Here is a 19,014-nt window from a genome sequence, read left to right as displayed (position 1 = left end):
TCAAAAGCTTGGAGATACATAAAGTGGAGAGAGATAAAATGCCAGCCAATCAGCTCCTAAATGTAACTTTAAAGGCTGCATTTTAAAAATGACAAGAGCTGATTGGTTGGTACTTTATCTTTCTCCACTTTATCTCTCTCCAAGGCTGATACATCTCCTCCTGAAAGTTAGAGGCTTCACTGGCACTGTGCATACTGCTGCAGGGTGTGTGCCAATTGTAGTGAACCCCCTTTGAGCGAATCACAGAAACCTGATTACAAGTAGAAAAATAGTAAAGTGAGTATCTACTGTTAGCCTATTTTTCCAGCAAGACCTGATACTATTAAGCAGTGCAGGAATCAATTGAAACACTGCTGATGAGAGTACTCAGTGGGATATAAGAGATGTGCCTGACAGTGTGAATTAGTGAGGCTGTGTGATGTGATGTGCTGGTGGGTACCAGTCCATGCACTAAGGGGACCTCCTATTGAGTCACAAGATGTTTGTTTTGCCAGAGCTTTGTCACATGAGAACTTGAAGAAGTGTGTGACAGCTATAAATTTAGCAGGGAAACTAGGAAATGGGATTATACTGCATTTGATTGACATGTCTAAAAACCAGTCAATATGCTGATATAATGGCCAATTAGACACATGTGTAGTCATTGATTGTGCTACTGGCCAATAAGGAGTCACAAATTTCCCTGTTATATACAGTACATTTATTTGTGGAGGAAAACTGATTGATGCATTAGATTAGGTTAACTAATTTGGGTAGAATGAGCCATTTATAACCATTGTGGATAATAGTTTAAGTATATTAAAAATGATTATAGTTTCTAAATTCAAGCATACAGAAAGCATAATTTATCTATTTACTATTGAACAGAATGAGAGCAAATCCACTCCTACATTATATAGATAACAATAAGCAGATTGTGGTCCAACCGTATACATAAAAAGTCTAGCAAGTTAGTCCTAGTCAATTCTGCTATACAGTATATTTTTACATCTGTATCAAAAAGCCATCAAATGTGTTTTAGCCATTTACGTGGAATGCAGTTTAAATACCAATGGACGGGAAGCCGTGTGTCTAGATCCTGGTGTCTAAATCCCGACACATGACTAAAGACAGGCATCGAAATGCCAATGCCCATCTAGATCTCAAAGCCAGAATCTCAACAGATGGCTTCCCAAATGAAGGTAAGCTAGTCTGTCTTAGCTCTTAGCCACGGGGGGAGGGTTAGGTTTAGGCACCCCCCACCAAGGTTAGGGTTAGGCACCACTAAGGGAGGGGTAGGGTGAGTGTACTTACCTGCCCCTGTCAGGATCTCTCATCATCATTGGTATTTCAACATTAGGATATCATACCAAACTCATTTACACACATGAAACATTGGCCACACATGTGCTGACCATAAAAATACAGCCACTTCAAATGTGCTTATGCCGTTCACATCTTTTAAGTTAAGATATAGGTAAATGTTTTAAAGCAGATTAAGATAAAATAATCTATAAATCTTTCATAAGGTGATTTTTTTTTTCTTGAAAAAAATTATTCATCTACAGATGTGTCCTTACTCATCTTTGCTGCAGTTGCACTAAACAGAACCTCTCAGTGCACCAGGTCCTATGAGACTCTGCTAACACCAGGTGTCTTTTTTTTTTATCTCTGTGCCCAAAATGCATCTAAGTCACATTGTGATGTGACTAGGATGCACCAGAAGATTGTGCTGATTAATTTTATATGTGATGATTGTATATCTGTGTGTGATTTAGTGTCTCAATCAACATGCAAATGCAGTGGCCAAAGCTTTTTTGTATGCCAAGTTCTGTTGACAGTCTCCGTCGCACACATATATACATGTGTCACATTTTATATCAATCAGCACAGTCTCCTGGTGCATCATATTCACATTGCAGTGCAACTTAGATGCATTTTTAGAAAAAAACATCAAAAACTATGCCTGTCACTAGCAGAGTCTCATAGGAACTGGTGGCTCACTCATGCCTGACCAGCCATGCTGCATGGTGTAATGGGGCTAGATGTATGAGAACACATCTGTATATGCACAAGTTTTCCCAGCATTATACAAATAGATTTATTGAACATGGCACAAATTTTGTTCCCATTGATGTGCCTCTATTTTGTCTGTAATGCATATTGTCAAACCAAAAAAAAGGTGTGCATTAAAATTAATTTGATAGCATCAATCAAGAAATGTATTTGTCTGGTCAGAATTTTCACCCTTTCTAATGATCAATCACACTGTAGAGGGAAGAAATGTCACAAGCGTGTAGTGTTCTTTCCATGTGAAGTCCTTGAGGGTTGGTAGTACAGTACATGTAAACAGAGAGTAATGACAAAGCGCACCTGGAATCCTATAGCAGCTTCTATATTCTCTATTTTGCAATGAGAATGAACAGTTTAAAATATAAGAAGCGCTGGTCCAAAATTAAATAGATATATAACTGTGATTGCTTGTGAAACAATAAATTCTTAATATATTTTGTATTATTTATCTGCAAGACCATTCAAATAAAAGGAAATAATAATAAATAAGGTAAAAGTAATATGATGTATGAAAGACAAAATCAAACAGAAAATGAAAAAAATAAAAATAAATATAAATACTAATAAAAATAAAAATAATAATAATGTATAAATGATCGCAATGGTGTTTATGCTCTTTAAGGGTCGGATGGGTGCCCGCTGCTATAATGCAGTGCTGCGGGTTTCTGTCCCTACCTTTCCCTGAGACACTGGGTTCAGCTCGCTGCACGCGCCTTCAAATCCGGTGGTGACTCCGGCGCTCAGTGTTGGAGAAAACACTTGTGCTCTGTCCCGTACTGGATGCGGTGTTGGTTGCTTGCCGCTTGCTCCGGTTCGCTACCGTCTGCTTTTTCCTTCAGTCCCCTTGCTGGTTAGCTGGCCTGAATGGGGTAATGTCAAATGCTGTGTTGGTGTTTGGTAAAAATGCTCCAACGCGTTTCGTCCACGTGACGGACTTTATCAAGGAAGCTGGTCTGCCAGTCACTGTTCCCATTAGTACTCTGGGGTCTCTGGTGATTGGCTAATAGGTGCTGTTGCACCTGTGATGATTAATTACCTCATTAGGGTTCTACATTTTATTAGAAATACTTTAAAATCACCTAATGCAAGTAAATAAATACTGCTATAGGTTTAAAAACTTGTGCGATCATGTTGTAAAAAATATTAAAATGATTAAAAGTATAAATTAATAGATAAATAAAATAAATAAATAAATAATAATAGCACCTGGTAAATGTAAATGATTATAAATAAATAAGTAATAAAATATAGAAATAAAAATAAATAATAGCAAATAGAATAAAATAATAAAAGAATGGTTTGCAGACAATTATAAAATGAACTTTGGCTGTGGTGTCAGGACAAAATTAAAACAAAAAAACAAAAAACACAAAAAAACAAAAACAAAAATTAAAATAAAAAATGTAAAATTATTTTCTATCCGTCAAAAAAGAACTCAGTTCAAAATCTATATTGAGGCCCCCTGGGTGCAGGGTTTTGAGCTCATAGATCCATTGGGTTTCTTTTTTTGACATACGATGTAGATAGTTTCCTCCTCTCCAATCTTGATCCACTTTATGTATTGCCATAAATTTTAATCCTTTTGGGTCATTATTATGTTTTATGTGGAATAGGTCCGAGACACTGTGTGTTCTTAGACCTTTTCTAATATTGTTGATATGTTCATAAATTCTCATCTTCAGTTTTCTTTTTGTGCGTCCCACATACTGTAATCCACAGTCGCATTGTAATAAATATATAACCCCCTCGGTGTTGCATGTTAGATTCTGTTTCACTGTATATTCTTTATTGGTGACCTGTGACAGAAAATTCGTAACTGCTTTGGTTGATACTGTATTCATTGTGCTGCATCCTCTACAATTGTTACAGTAATAAAATCCCTTGTTACTTTTGTTGCCACTTGGTCCTGGCAGTGGAATATAGCTTGAGATTAGTGACGTTTTCAGTGTGTTTGCTCTTCTGTAGATGATTTCTGGTTTTGCTGAAGGTCTGAAGGTTTTAGATGAAGGTCTAGATTTAAGCATACTTACCAGAAATGAATATACCTATCTCAACACAACAGAACCCAGAATACCAGTCTTCTATCAAATCCCGAAGATTCATAAGGACAAAAGAAACCCCCCGGGACGCCCAATAGTATCAGGCATAGGATCTATCACATCCAATCTATCGGGATATGTGGACTGTTTTTTACAACCAATTGTAGGTGTACAGAAGAGTTTTATAAAAGATACAACAGCAACGCTACAGAGACTTGCAATGGTCAAGTGGAAAGACTCCTTTATACTTGTCACCTGTGATGTCAAATCACTTTATACATGCATAAGGCATGCGGATGGATGTGCCCATACTTACCATTACCTGTGCAATCAATCAGACATTCCAAACAGTCAAGCTAATTTTATTATGAGCTGCATAGAATTTATTCTAGAACATAATTATTTCTGGTACGAGGGCAATTACTACAAACAACAGACTGGGACTGCAATGGGCAGTCGATTCGCACCAAGTTATGCGAACTTGTTTGTATCTAAATGGGAAGATGACTACATCTGGGAGAATAACCCCTACGGAACAAATATACACATGTGGACAAGGTACATAGATGATGTGCTATTAATTTGGGACGGAAGCCAAGAAGACCTACAAAAGTTCTTGACGTACATCAACTCGAACAATTTCAACTTGGAGTTCACATCATCCTTCAGTAAACATAGCGTTAATTTTCTGGATCTTGAAATATATATAGAAAACAACAAGATTGAAACAAGAACTTTCATAAAAGAAGTGGATTGCAACAATTATTTATTGGCGTCAAGTAATCACCATCCTCAATGGATTAGAAATATACCTGGGGACAATTCCAAAGAATAAGAAGGAACTGTTCCAAGGACTCAGACTTCATAGTACAAAGTAGTAAATTGAAGGAGAAATTTATGGATAGAAGCTACAACAGAGAACTACTAGAAAGCAGTCTAAAAGTAACATACAAAAAGAATAGAAATGACCTCATTAAATACAAGAAACCAGAAGAAAACAAGAGACCACAGGTTGCCTTCATTTCAAAGTATAACAGTAACACCAAGTTACTAGAGAATATACTGACAAAACACTGGCATATTCTCAAGACAGACCCACTTTTAACAGAGATCATCCCAGCAAAACCAGAAATGATCTACAGAAGAGCAAACACCTTGAAAACTTCACTAATCTCAACCTATATTCCACTGCCAGGACCAAGTGGCAACAAAAGTAACAAGGGATTTTATTACTGTAACAATTGTAGAGGATGCAGCACAATGAATACAGTATCAACCAAAGCAGTTACGAATTTTCTGTCACAGGTCACCAATAAAGAATATACAGTGAAACAGAATCTAACATGCAACACCGAGGGGGTTATATATTTATTACAATGCGACTGTGGATTACAGTATGTGGGACGCACAAAAAGAAAACTGAAGATGAGAATTTATGAACATATCAACAATATTAGAAAAGGTCTAAGAACACACAGTGTCTCGGAAGTATTCCACATAAAACATAATAATGACCCAAAAGGATTAAAATTTATGGCAATACATAAAGTGGATCAAGATTGGAGAGGAGGAAACTATCTACATCGTATGTCAAAAAAAGAAACCCAATGGATCTATGAGCTCAAAACCCTGCACCCAGGGGGCCTCAATATAGATTTTGAACTGAGTTCTTTTTTGACGGATAGAAAATAATTTTAAATTTTTTATTTTAATTTTTGTTTTTGTTTTTTTGTTTTTTTGTGTTTTTTGTTTTTTTGTTTTAATTTTGTCCTGACACCACAGCCAAAGTTCATTTTATAATTGTCTGCAAACCATTCTTTTATTATTTTATTCTATTTGCTATTATTTATTTTTATTTCTATATTTTATTACTTATTTATTTATAATCATTTACATTTACCAGGTGCTATTATTATTTATTTATTTATTTTATTTATCTATTAATTTATACATTTAATCATTTTAATATTTTTTACAACATGATCGCACAAGTTTTTAAACCTATAGCAGTATTTATTTACTTGCATTAGGTGATTTTAAAGTATTTCTAAAAAAATGTAGAACCCTAATGAGGTAATTAATCATCACAGGTGCAACAGCACCTATTAGCCAATCACCAGAGACCCCAGAGTACTAATGGGAACAGTGACTGGCAGACCAGCTTCCTTGATAAAGTCCGTCACGTGGACGAAACGCGTTGGAGCATTTTTACCAAACACCAACACAGCATTTGACAATACCCCATTCAGGCCAGCTAACCAGCAAGGGGACTGAAGGAAAAAGCGGACGGTAGCGAACCGGAGCAAGTGGCAAGCAACCAACACCGCATCCAGTACGGGACAGAGCACAAGTGTTTTCTCCAACACTGAGCGCCGGAGTCACCACCGGATTTGAAGGCGCGTGCAGCGAGCTGAACCCCGTGTCTCAGGGAAAGGTAGGGACAGAAACCCGCAGCACTGCATTATAGCAGCGGGCACCCATCCGACCCTTAAAGAGCATAAACACCATTGCGATCATTTATACATTATTATTATTTTTATTTTTATTAGTATTTATATTTATTTTTATTTTTATTTCATTTTCAGTTTGATTTTGTCTTTCATACATCATATTACTTTTACCTTATTTATTATTATTTCCTTTTATTTGAATGGTCTTGCAGATAAATAATACAAAATATATTAAGAATTTATTGTTTCACAAGCAATCACAGTTATATATCTATTTAATTTTGGACCAGCGCTTCTTATATTTTAAACAGTACAGTACATGTGTTGTAGCCCTCAGTTAGCTCCTCTGGGTTCTGTGTGATGTTTGTGGCTATCTTTAAAATCTTGCACCTCTTCATCTTGATCTGGGATTGATTCATCCAAAGCGTTTCTTATTTTACTCTTTTTTTATTGATTTTGTTGTTTCATCCTTTCTAAGAGGTCTCTTAAGTTTAAACACGAGTAACATACAGAGCTCTTGTAACTAAATACCCCATTGCTAGCTGTTTGATGAGGAGCACTCTGCGCTGCTTCATATTCGTAGAGCCAGCCATCTCTAGGACTGCACAGTTATGTCCACTCAGCTAAAAGTAGAGATCTGGCAGAGATGCCTATGACTTTTAATCGCCCAAAAATAAGTTTTGTATGCTTGGTTATGGAGCTTGCACATTGCTAAGCACCACAAAAGGGACTTGTGTGTGATTTTGTAAAGTATGTTCATCTTCATTCCCAGGACAATGACTTTCACATTGCAATGCTAATGGCTCATTATGAACATTTTCAAACTGTTGTAAATTGTCACTAGCACTTTGATGACTGCTAGAACCTAACTGGAAAACACAGTTTGTCGGTTATCAGAATTTCCTGTACATTTGAGAAAACATGGTTTGGTAATTATATTACAGTTTTAATTCAAATAGATAATTTGGGTTAGCGGTGCGTACGAAAGGGAGGGTCATTATTGGTGTTTGGTATAAACCCCCTCTCAGTACATTTCTCAAATTGACTAGAAATAACATATACTTAACACTCTAAACTAAAGACCAGGATATGTAAGTATGGTGAACAGAATTTATTTAATTATATAGCAGCTTCATTAGTTATGAATAATGTTTAATCATATTTTGTAAAACTAGTGTTAAATTTGTTCAAACTGTCCTGACCAAAGAGGCTCCTCTTACCAACCCTTACATAGGCCCATCCTAAGTGCCTAAAAGAGGGATGGGTTTACGTGTGCTCCTAAAAAGGGGAAAGAGTGTGGTCATGGGTGTAGGATGTGTGATGGAGGGATCTGTGGGTGGGGAGGGAAGGTAGGGGGGATTATGGAATGGATGTGGTATTGTGTAGGTGAGTGGGTGGAATAAAGACTAACAAGTGGTATCAGATCCAAACCTATTTATTGGGTAGACACAAAGCTCCCTAGGTGGTTCCGTGGGTGGATATCCAGTGATAGGTGTAAATAGTCTCGGTATGCCCCACGGTTGGGGGGGTGGGTAGACCCTTTTAGGGGGCTCCTTTGGCTTGCGGTCCTTACTCCTGCACGTCCCCCTGCTGGACCTTTGGTCAACAGACTTATGGCAACCGGGGTATGGTGTAGGCTGTAAACCGGGTTGTCTAATAAAATGGCGGCGTCCCGCTCTGCTTGAAGGTGGACTTACCTACCGGTAGGTGGGGAGGGGTCCACGGTGGGTAGCAGTGGTAGTCAATGTCCTGATGCCAAGCTTGGTGATGTTCCTGGCCTCCGCAATCCCTAGGGATATTCAGGTGGACGGGCAGCCACAAGGGTGATGGTGACAGCCACTGGATGGTGGGTGTGATGCAGGAGTCCGCATGCTTCAGGTGATCCCACACTTCCGTGGGATCGGCATCATGTCCCGAGAAGGGACAGGTATAGCAGTGCAGCTGGTGGGAGTATAAGTGCAACTTGTGGTAGGGTCTCCAACGCATTTTGGCTTTTTGCCTTTATCAAGGAGTTACTGAGTGCTGAATGGTCTAATTATTTATAGGGGACTTCCGGGTGTTGGTCCGATCACGTGTGTCGAGTGGGCCAATAATGTGTCTCAGTGGGCATGACACGTCATTGGGTGTTGATCCGATCATGTGTGTAGAGTGGGCCAATGACATGTCACGGTGGGCGTGATGGTGGTGCTGAGTGAGACTGTGGAACGCTGCTGACGTTTAGGGTCACATGTAGTTGGGCGTGTAATGTCTGCGGGGGGGTGTGCAACATTGGATGTGCATGTCAGTGGTGACACATAGCGATCGGATGTGTCAGTCTGGGGGCGTGGTGCAACCTGTCATGCCTGGTGCCTGCATAAGTAGTTTTTGATTCCTCTCATGTGTTCCCCTATCCTAGTTTTTAGGGGTCTGATGGTGCGCTCGATATATTGCAGTTTGCATGGACATTCTAGCAAGTAGATAACGTGGCTAGTGTTGCATGATATGTGTTCTCGAATGTTATAGGTATTTCCTGTGTGCGTGGAGGAGAAGGAGGTGGTTGGTCTGGTGCTTCTCATCCCTAGGTTGCGGTAGTTACTGCATGTGCCACAGTAGTAGAAGCCTTTTTTGAGGGGTTGTTTATCTAGAGTCATTTGTCTGGCTGTGTTGGGGGGTATGTGATTGTTAACTAATTTGGTTTTGATGTTGGGTGCCTTTCTATAGATCACTTTCGGTTGTGGTGGTAGTATGGGGGCTAATGTCTCGTCCTTTAAGAGCAGATTCCAGTGTTTCCTTATTATTTGTTTGATCCTGGTGGCACTAGTATTGAACTGTGTGATGAATGGAACATTTTCTGTATGGGTTTCTAAACTTCTCATCTTGTATTGAAGTAATGGTGCTCTTTCTTTCGTACCTATTTGGTCAAAGATGTTTTGAAGTGCTGTACTGTCATAGTTCTTTTCCATGAATTGCTGTTTCATTTTAGTGCCCTGTTCGTAGTAGTCACTGATTTTGGTGCAATTCCTACGGATCTGTTTGAATTGTCCTATGGGTATATTCTGTAACCAATTGGGGTGATGACCACTGCTGGACAGTATGAAACTGTTTATGTCGACCTGCTTATGGTATGTCTTGGTGTGGATTTGTCGTTGGTCGATGAAGATCTGTAAGTCAAGAAAGTTAACGTCTGTCCTGCTATAGTTTGTAATGAATTGGAGATGTCTGTCATTGTCATTGATGTAGCTCAGGAAGTCCATGAGGGTGTGGTGCAGTCCTTTCCAAATGCAGATGACATTGTCAATGTACCTGGCCCATAGCACCAGACTTTACCCCCAGCCATGCCCTGACCAAATCCGCTCATCCTCCCACCTGCTCATGAAAAGGTTGGCATAGCTGGGTGCCCATGGCGGTGTTCGTCCTCTGTCTGTAGAAGGAATTGTCAAACCAGAAATAATTGAGTCAAAATGAAGTCTATACCATCCAGGATGAATTGGGTCTGTAGGGGGTCTAATGTCGGGTCTTTGTCTAGGTAATGTTTGATGCTGTCTATTCCTTGTTGGTGGTCAATGACTGTGTATAATGATGTAACATCACTAGTCAGTAGCCAGTGGTAATCACCCCACCTGATCCCTTCAAGAATGTTCAGTATGTGTGTGGTATCTTGTATGTAGGATTGTTGCTGTTTTACGTAGGGTTGTAGAAAATGGTCTATGTACTGAGAGAGGTTCGCTGTCATGGAATTAATGCCAGATATTATTGGTCTGCCTGGGGGACAGTCAGTGTTCTTATGCATTTTGGGAAGGTAATAAAAAACCGGGATCACTGGGTGCGGATTATGTAGGAATTCAAATTCCTTTTTGGTTAGGATGCCGGTGCTAAGTCATGTTTCAAGAATGTTGTGCAGTTTGTGATTAAAAGGTGTGTGTTGGATCATGTTTGAGTGGTTCGTACGTGTGTGTGTCCGAGAGTAGGCGTCTTGCTTCAATGATGTAGTCTGTTTTGTTCAGAATGACTACTCCTCCACCTTTATCAGTCGGTTTTATGATGATGTTGTCGTTGTTACGCAATTGGTGTAGTGCTGTCTGTTCTTTTTGGTTCAAATTGTGTGTTTTGCTCTTTTTGGGGGTTTGTATTTGGTTGATATCATCCATTACTAGTCTCTCAAAGGTATGGACTAAGTGACCTTTGAGATGGCTCGGGTAGAATTCTGAAGGGGGTTTGAGTGTGGAGTGTTTATATCTATCTACATTCCCTAATGTTTTTTTGTTTTGTTGTAAGTTGTGATAGAAAATATTTCTTCAGTGTGAGTCGTCTGATGAATCTGTGCAGGTCTAGATACACCTCGAATTTGTTTAAACTCGTGTGTGGTGAAAATTTCAGTCCCTTTTTTAGGACCGAAATGTCATCGTTAGACAAAGTATGGTTGCTGAGATTGAAGATGCCTGTGGAGGAAGATGTCTCGTTAAGTTGGGTGGTTTTGTGTTGTTTCAATTTGTCACCCCCTCTACATCCTTGTCTCTTTGATTTAGTTTCCTTTTTTGTCTAACTGGCGTTTGTTTGTGGTGTCTCGATGGGGTTTGGCAGGTCCTATTGCCTGCCTCTAGATCTAAAAAATGGGCCGCCCATTGTTCAGAATTGTGGTCGGGATGTGTGCTTGTTTTTGTCATTGCGGCTGTCAGGAGGGTAGGTCCAATGTTGGTGTTTGTGGATGTGGTGCCAGTATTAAAGTCCCCTCTTGTGGTGTTGATCCAGCCTTGCTCTAATGAGAGCCTGGCTAGGTTGGCATAATGCGATTAGTCTTGGTCTTCGTCAATCTCGTGTATACTGAAAGATCTGTTAATGTCGGAGTTGGTACTACAAGGTGAACCTGAGTCTGTTAATGGTAATGATGGATGGATGGTGTGTTTCTGTGGTTTGTGTATTTTTGTCATGTATTTTTGGTATGTCAGTTGTAATCTCTTATATATATTGGTGTCTCGTCGGAGGTGTTGATCTGTCTGTTGTGTCTTGGATGGGGCTCTAATGTGTTTCCCTTGTTATTGATCTTTTTGTAGTGGTTGACTTATTGGTATGTCCCGTTATGGTGTTGTGGTCTCTGTCTCTGTCACGCCGGATTTTGGACTTTTTGCATTCTATGATGATTTCCTCTGCCTTGTGTATCTTGCTCCTAGTAATGGTAACAAGGTTTTTAAACTCTGTTTCCTCTTTGTATGGTGTTAGTGCCTTGTCCAGTTTGTTAATGTCTTGTTCAAGAGTTAGTAGTTCTAATTTGTGTGTGTCGATGATGAGTTTGATGAATTGTTTGGAGCAATCGTGTCGAATATTATTCCATTTGTTCATGAAGACCGTGTTTTCATTACTGTGTGATGGTGTTTTATGTATTAGTAGACCTTTTGGGAATGATATTATTGTCGTAATACTTTTCAGTATATGTGTGTCCCACCAGATTTTTGATTCTCTGGTGATGAGTTTTTCTAGGTTAAGGTACGTATAGCAAAATGTGTCGCTGTTGTGTTGCAGAGACACTCTTTGTTCCAGTTGTAATATGAGGTTGTGTGCCCTATCTAGTCTAGTGTTCTTGAAATCAAAAAGGCCCATAAGTTGAATGTGGGGTGTGTCTTCCTGGGAGAGGTATAAATGTAGATGGTAAAAATAGGTGGTGCTGTGTTTCCACTTCTAGCGGATGCTGCGGACCAAGGTACTATAGTGATTGTAAACTGGAAAAGAGGTGGGCCGCGCATCCAATAGTAGTGGTGGAGTGGGACCTATATGCCTGACAGCTGCATCATGAGCTTCAGCCATTCCCTGCTCCAAAATTAACTCTAAACTCTCTGACCCTTTGTAATCAATTTGTAAATTCTGCTTTGGATGTTTAATTGACCTCTGAAATATAGTCCTGATTCAGAGATGTACACTAATCTGAATGGCTACATACACTAATGTAAACTATTGCAAATTTGAGTGACAAAGGAAACAAACCTCACACCCATTGCTTGTGTGAATGTAGTCACAAAAGCAAAGTAAAACCCTGCCCACCTTACCCTGCTTCATTGCATGCAACAGTGCACACAGAAGAGAATGACCGTGGACCTGCAATCATTTGTGAATGAAGTGAAAACACAACTTGCAGCCACCAAGCATCGTTAGTTCGCTGACTTTAGCTCCAATGCCAAAATTCCTTTGTTCAATTATTATGATTTATCTATCTATCTACTGTATATATTTGTTTTAGTAGCATCCCAAACACATGGGTAAGTGGAAGCTAGTACGATAAATGTAGTTTTTTTTTTGTCTGAGTGTTGTTGTGAGTGCAATTTATGTATCCCTGATATGTGCATTGCTACAGTATGTGGCAACATATTTATGCCCAGTTCCATCCATCCATCTGCATATCTATAGCATATTTATTTGATTTTAGTAAATAAAAAACAACACATTTTGAAGTCAAAAATATTTTATGATTAACTCTGAACTGTTCAAATGGGTTAATTTTAAATATATTTTTTTCCAAATAATAGCATATTTACAATTTCAAACATACCTGACATAAAAACAAAATAAACATTACAATAAATAAAAGCCTATCTATTGAGACATTAATAGAATTATGGCTACTTTGGATGGTCTGCAATTCAGCCACAACTGCCTGGAGCATCTCTGCCCTCTGATCGTCTGCATCTACAGAAAAAAAATTTAATTAAAAATTATGCAAACAATTATGTTAACATGTCAATATACTTTATGTTGACTGTTACAGTTAAAGTTATGATGTACAGTACATATAGATATGTTTATATTGGGCTGAATGAGAGGTGGACTCAAGCCCAATGGTTTTCAAACATATCCAGTCTTTCTAGATCTGTGTATGCATTTGATCCACAGAGTGCATGTGCAGAACTCTTAAATACCCCATACACGGTGAGATATGCACCTTGTGATGCGATGGCCAATCCGAAGTCCGACATATTGGGCGGTCCCCACACATGGAGCGATCAGGTGGCTGACCGCCTGATCTGCTGGCACCCCCTACCCCACCCGCATAGCACTGCATGGGATCATTGGTCGATCCTCCAGATCAATTGAACATGCAGAAAGATCTAGTGAAGTGATGGACGACCCCATGGGAGTGCGCAGCAGATGATACGCCTACACACTGAATGATATAGCAGCAATATTGCTCAAAACTGTTGTATCAGATGCTATATCACTCTGTGTGTTGAGGCCTATAAACTCACTAATGTATATTCTCATGTTATCATCTAATAAACCTTTTTTAAATATAACTATGCAACTTAATACTTCTAAAAATAAAGACACAGACAACAGTGCTGGCATTTCACATTTTTGTAAATTTTATTGTTGACAAGTATTAAATTTTCGCAAAAAGACAAAAGATGAGTGTCATTCAAATAGGTGCTCCTTGTAATAAATAATTCACTTAATAAACAATGTCTCACATATGCTTCTTTGTTGTATTCCTTTATGGTTCTCAGTATTAGGTCCCCCTTTATACAGTTCTTGTGGATTTTAAATCAAAAGCAACCCGTTAAGTATTTCTTCTCCTTAGGGAGAACTCCTGACAACTTGTATTGGCACAAAGCAAAGGCAGTGGTAACACAACAGGGAGAGAAAATATCATTGAGCATTGCAGCCTTAGGACAGATTCAACATTTTCTGTGTCTCTGCCAGCTGGGTGTGCAGCGTCCTCTACTTCCAGTCCAGGTACTTCCTGCACTGTCTGTTTGCCTACCAGCCAGCAAGCACCACAGCAGAGAAGGTGAGAAGCAGGGCCAGGTACAGGCTATGCACTTACATCTCTACCAAATCAAACACACACAAGTCAAGCATTGGCAATCAAGTGTCCTTTTACTTAAACCATGCATTTTGGTGGTGTAGCTACTTCCTGTTCAGGACAATTGGCTATCGCCTTACTCCTCTTCAAGGAGAGCGCACCCACTAAGCCTAAAACTATTAACATTGACTCAAAGTGACATTCTTTTCCGCCAAGCGAGGCCTAAACTATTGCGCAGCCTCAACAAAAGACAGACCTCTAACAAAAACACCTTAACCATCAGAAAATGCTCTCCAGGAAACTAACCAAACCCACAGGACTAAGATGAACTGCGTCTCCACGATACAAATGGGTATCATGGAATTGAATCAAGACATGCCCCACAACACCACCACCAGTCTCCATCATGTTCCTAGCCACCGTAATATTGACCTTCTACCTAGCCACATCCAGCCACATACCAGACCCAGCATTCCTTCACACACACCTAAGGACAATGAAGGATTACACTAACTTGCAGAAAGGCAAGGCTTCTGCTAGCAGATGGAAGTCCCTAATAATCACAAAGTGCAGGTCTAGAGCTGTGCTCTGACTAAGTCATTACCTCCCAGACAGAGCCGGCCCTAGGCATAGGCATGATAAGCAAATGCCTAGGGGCAACTCTGCATGCTAGGGGCATTTTCCATCAAACTGGGCAGCTAGCCGCTACTCCCTCCCAGTCCCACCGGCACCTACCTAGAGCCGGGAGAGCCCGCCCCACTGGCACAGCTAACCCCCCAGTGCACTGCCACGACTGGAGCTCTCCGGTTGGGCAGCGCAGCGGATGGCCAGGCGGCGACCGGTCATGTGACCGTCATCCGCATCCGCCCAGCCCGTTAGTCAGAATGAGCTTCTGCATAGAAGCTCTTTCTGACAGTACAGGTCAGAGGAGCTGAGATGGCCGTTGGAGGGCATGCTGCGCATGCCCAGCCGCTGCCACACCTCCCATGGGCCTTTGCGGAGCAGGGCCATGAGTGTCACGGCTCCGCCTTCATCATGGCCCAGCCACTGTACAACAGCCACTGTAACGCTCGCTGCGCAGGTAAGAAGACTGAGTCTGACTAATATGAAGCACAGCTGTCAGCTATATATATATGATGGTTATATATATAGATATATATATATATATATATATGAGTATATGTGTGTATGTGTATATATATATATATATATATATATGTGTGTGTGTATGGACATATATATGTTTGCGTGTACACATATGTGTGTGTGTGTGTATATATATATATATATATATATATATAATCAGTGTATATAAATATATAACAGTGTGTATATGTGTATGTATATATATATTATGCAGATAGCCGGCACTCCCAACCTGCTCAATATTAACTTGCATCCGGTGCCCTCCGTGTTACCTCTCCTAAGCAAGTAAGGGCATATGTACATCGATGAAGGTGGTACTCTCGATGACTGACTTAAAAGCAATAAAAAGTTACAAACCAATATGTTATTTTTGGCGTCCATGTATAAATAATATGTTTGGTGGTGGGATTATATGCTAGGGGGCACCAGTTAAAATTGCTGCACTAAAACCTGAGGCACTTCATAAGACCATACAGCTGACACCAACCTACCAAGAAGAGCGTTCCCAGCACATCCCTCTAAAACCCATCCACCTAATTAAATGAGTCTGAGAGAAAACACTAGAATTTGACACTATGGGGGATAGAGAAGCCTAAAAAATGTAGAAATGCCATAACATAAAGATCAGCTTGACATTGATTCCTCTTGAAACACGTCAAAAGAGAGGTCAATATGGGAAGAAAAACCTAAAAACAGCCAGACCACATACCAACAAGACAGGAAGAGGGAGGAAAACATAGCCAACTCGACTTGAGGCAAAACACACAAACTAACAATCTTGCCATATAATATAATTAAGAAGCCAATTGGGCCCTGGGGGGAAATAAAAAAAATTCCTCATAGACTCATGCAGTATGTTCGGGGAGTGGTTAAGTCTCCAGTGAGCTATGGTGGAGCAAAAACAGATAAACCCAGATGAATGTTGTGCCAGAATGCAGCAGAGCACCACTGACCAAGAAATTGAGTCTCCCTGTCAGATAAGAACTCGGAAGCCGTAGATGTAGCAGCCTCAATCTGAAATGAATGAGTACTGAACTTATCCAGCATGAGGCCTAAAAATGCCAAACAATGCTTCAAGACGTGACAAAACTGGTGGTTTTTAACTGGAGACCCATCTGTGTGCATCAATCATGCCCCACGCTGCTCACCTCGCACCTGCACAAAGGCTTGCACCAACGTTACTGGACAAACCTCAGGAATGGGACATGGCTAAAAGAAAAGCCATCACCCTTTACCAGCCTGGTCAGTCTTGGTGCACCGTAGATGGCTTAAAACTGTCTGGTTGTACAATCACATCTGTAACAGTGAGGAGGGGGGATCAGCCCTCCTAGAGGAAGCAACTAATTTGCAGATCCAAAATACTCCATGAAATGCCATGGCAAAACTTAACAAACAGTAAACTATCAAATGCAGAAAAAACTTACCAAGGGGACTGCAGCTAACCAAAGGGACAACAGGGAGATATCAATGGGGCATCTGCAGCCAAACACTGTAGAAGTTGACCTGGAACATCTCCTCCAGGTTCTTGAAACTATGAAGGAAATAGAGGGGCTTTGCCTGTCATATAATGAAGAAACGTATGACACACCTGCTAAACTATGCCGCATCACTGTGAGCAAGTGACCTTTAGTACACAGGTCCCAGATAAAAGCTAGCATGATTTATCGCAAGCTCTTACCTGCCTGAGCCAAAACCTGGAAACAGCCCCATTCCAGCCAACTCACTTGATAACCATGCAATGTCCTAGGGGCAATGGCTCATTATGCTAATTACTCCATGCTGGCCTGATGATCTGCCAAACATAAGGAGGATACTGGTCACCAGTCAGTTTGGCCTGAGGGGCTAATTCCCTAAACTGTTGCCAGTTCAACTGTTACAGAGTATCTGCAATTCCATTCTGTACCCCAGGGACATGCCTGGCCATAATATGGATGTTAAGAAGTAGGCAACAAGTCTTGCCAACAAACAAACAGCCAGAAGATAAGACTAATTCTGATAGTTGATTGCCTGCACCACGCCCAGGTTGTCACCCCAAAAACTGATACTAGCTTTGCTAAAACCATCCCCCCACAGCTCCAACTCAATCACAGTGGGAAATAGTTCAAGCAACAGCATGTTTGTCAAACCTGCAGCAGCCCAATCCACCGGCCAAGGTGCTGCTCACCATGAGCCATTGAGATATGCACCAAATCCAGTTGCCCCAGCAGCATCAGTAAAATGCTGCAACTGTGAGGTATTGCAGGATGGGGTTGGCCATATACTAATGCTGTTGAAATGGGAAAGGTCGAGCTTAATCTCAATGATTAAAATAAGAAAATAATAAGGGCAGAAAATGCAATGGACCACTCCAATTTCCTGCAGAAGATCCTCCCCATGGGGACAACCCTGCAGGCAAAATGGAATAGACCCAGCATGGACTGCACCTGAGCTTGCCTCTACATCCAATGCAACAACAATTGTTTTGCTCAACTTGTCCAGTTTGTCCTGGGGAGATGAGAACAACCTGACAAAGTATAAATCTCAATACCAAGGAAGGAAAGCTTGTCATTTACCTTTCAGTCTTCTCATTCACAAAAGGCACCCTGGAAAAAGCAAATAAAGCCTGCACTGATAAAAGTTGGTTAGCAAGTGGAAGCAGCTGGGCCAATGCACAGGAAATCATCTAGGTAGTGAGCTACCCTGATCTCCCCTGTGTCGGCAACAACACACCAATGCAGAAATGTTCTGAAATGTTCGAAAAATGCACATGACATGGAACAGCCCATAGTCAAGCATTTGTCCAAGAAAAAGCCACCCTGTAATCGAAAACTCAAAAATCTAAAAGTTTCTAGGAGCAGGGACAAGAGGCGGAAGTCTGATTCAATGCAAATCTTAGCTAACAAGGATCCCATACCAGGTCCAATGCCTGGTCCTATGCCTGGTCAAATGACAGATGTTGCACATGATACAAATCCTGAAGAGTAGTGTCATTAACCGAGCATCCCTGTGGGTAAGACAAATGTTGAATGAGCCTAAATATTCCTGGTACTTTCATGGGGGCCACACACACTGAGTAAAAAACCATATCCACCAATGGAGGAGTAGGAATAGGACTAGCCATCCTACCCAGCTCCACTTCCTTCACAACTTTTCTGAGCACCATGTGTGGAAGTTCAACTGCTGACTTAAAATTTGGGGGGAAGCCCGTGGTGCACTGGGGATGTAGCCTTATTTAGACCTTCCACCAGCTGCACAGCATAGCCTGACATACCGTGGTACACACTTACACATGCAGTCGCATGGCATGATGCATGTGCATGTTTGCCGCACAAGATACAAGAGGACACATCTGTATAGGTCTACTTTGAGATACATGAGATGAATAGATCAATTAAATAATTCACCAAACATGTGTGGACACAAAATGTTCTTCGACTACAGACGTAAACTTACATGATCATCTATCCACAATGCAGACTACCACAACCCCTGAAATATAAAAACTGTCTTATGAATTTTTTTTAACTGCAAGATATAAAAGATAAAAAGTGTATATATAAACAGCAAATTTACAGCAAGT

At 40.5% G+C, this 19,014-nt stretch overlaps 1 pseudogene; it reads right to left on the bottom strand.

Annotated features, from left to right (window-relative positions):
• Positions 1–14,170: 14,170 nt before the first annotated feature.
• LOC148501126 (mitoregulin-like) lies at positions 14,171–14,335 on the bottom strand (annotated as a pseudogene).
• Positions 14,336–19,014: the final 4,679 nt, after the last annotated feature.

The sequence above is a fragment of the Taudactylus pleione genome, unplaced genomic scaffold, assembly GCF_031769625.1.
Source record: "Taudactylus pleione unplaced genomic scaffold, aTauple2 ptg000535l, whole genome shotgun sequence".
NCBI lineage: Eukaryota > Metazoa > Chordata > Amphibia > Anura > Myobatrachidae > Taudactylus > Taudactylus pleione.
This window is presented reverse-complemented; position numbering and strand designations above follow the sequence as displayed.